This window comes from Penaeus chinensis, chromosome 11, assembly GCF_019202785.1.
Source record: "Penaeus chinensis breed Huanghai No. 1 chromosome 11, ASM1920278v2, whole genome shotgun sequence".
Taxonomy (NCBI): Eukaryota; Metazoa; Arthropoda; class Malacostraca; order Decapoda; family Penaeidae; genus Penaeus; species Penaeus chinensis.
Window position 1 is genome coordinate 40,830,764 of NC_061829.1, and position 1,031 is coordinate 40,831,794.

The 1,031-nt window shown below is 50.5% G+C and overlaps 1 protein-coding gene across 1 annotated transcript in view; it reads left to right on the top strand.

Moving 5' to 3' along the window:
• Window positions 1–498, top strand: part of LOC125030346 (unconventional myosin-XV-like) — a 30,000-nt gene extending 29,502 nt beyond the window's left edge. Inside the window, exon 14 of the mRNA XM_047620336.1 lies at window positions 362–498. The gene's annotated coding sequence lies outside the window, so the exon portion shown is untranslated. The remainder of the gene's footprint in view (window positions 1–361) is intronic.
• The last annotated feature ends 533 nt before the right edge of the window (window positions 499–1,031 follow it).

The following is a 1,031-nucleotide window of genomic DNA, read 5'->3' on the forward strand; positions in this document are numbered from 1 at the left end:
CCCCTTCTCTTTTCCCCCTTCCCCCACCTTTTCTTCTCCCCTTCTCCCCCACGTAACTAATCACTCCCTTCTCTTCTCTTTTTCTCCATTCATCCCCCCCCATTTCTTCTCCCCCTTTTCCCCCCCTTTCTCTTACCCCTCTCTCCCCCTTTTCTTTTCTTCCCCCTTTCTCTTCTCCCCTTCCCCCCTCTTCTTTTCTCCCCTACTCCCCCCCTTTCTCTTCTTCCCCGTTTCCCCTCTTCTCTTCTCCCCCTTCTCCCCCTTCTTCCCCTTTTCTCTTCTCCCTTTCTCTCCCCCCTATTTGTTCTCCTCCGCCCCCCCCCCACATAACTAATCCCCCCCTCCTCCTCCTCCCCCCCAGTCGCACCTGTGGGGCATGAAGCGCGAGCCCATCAAGACGCCCTTCCTGTCGAAGGCCCGCGACGCAGACTACATCGACTCCCTGGCGGTGTTCAAGCTCATCCTGCGCTTCATGAACGACCCCACGCTGACGGGCGAGAGGGAGACGGTGCTCGGGAACTACATCGCGAATAAGGTCGGTTTTTGGGCTTGGGAATATGGTTGTGTGTGTGTATGTGTGTGTGTATGTGCGTGTGTGCGTGTGTGCGTGTGCGTGTGCGTGTGTGGATTTGGCTTGTGAGTTGTTTTATGTTATGTGTTTTTAGGTGTGGGGCGCAGGTAGTGAGACGATGGTAGTGTTTTTTTTATGTTTTATTTTGTTATTCGTTACTTTGTCATAGTAGTGTTGATTGTTGCTGTTGTTGATTTTATTTGCTGTAGTTATTTTTACCTCGACATTTTGTTCAACGTACGTACTTTGAGGACAAGGGATTATTCAACAACAGTACGGGAGGTTATCCCAAAAATACGTCATATAATTAGTCCAATAACAGCATTGCAGTATTGTAACATAAACGAACTGTCCATTTATTCATTCTCCTCCTTCTCCTGCTCTTCCTCCTGCTGCTGCTCCTCCTCCTCCTCCTCCTTCTCCTTCTCTTCCTCCTCCTCTTCCTCCTCCTCCACCTGCT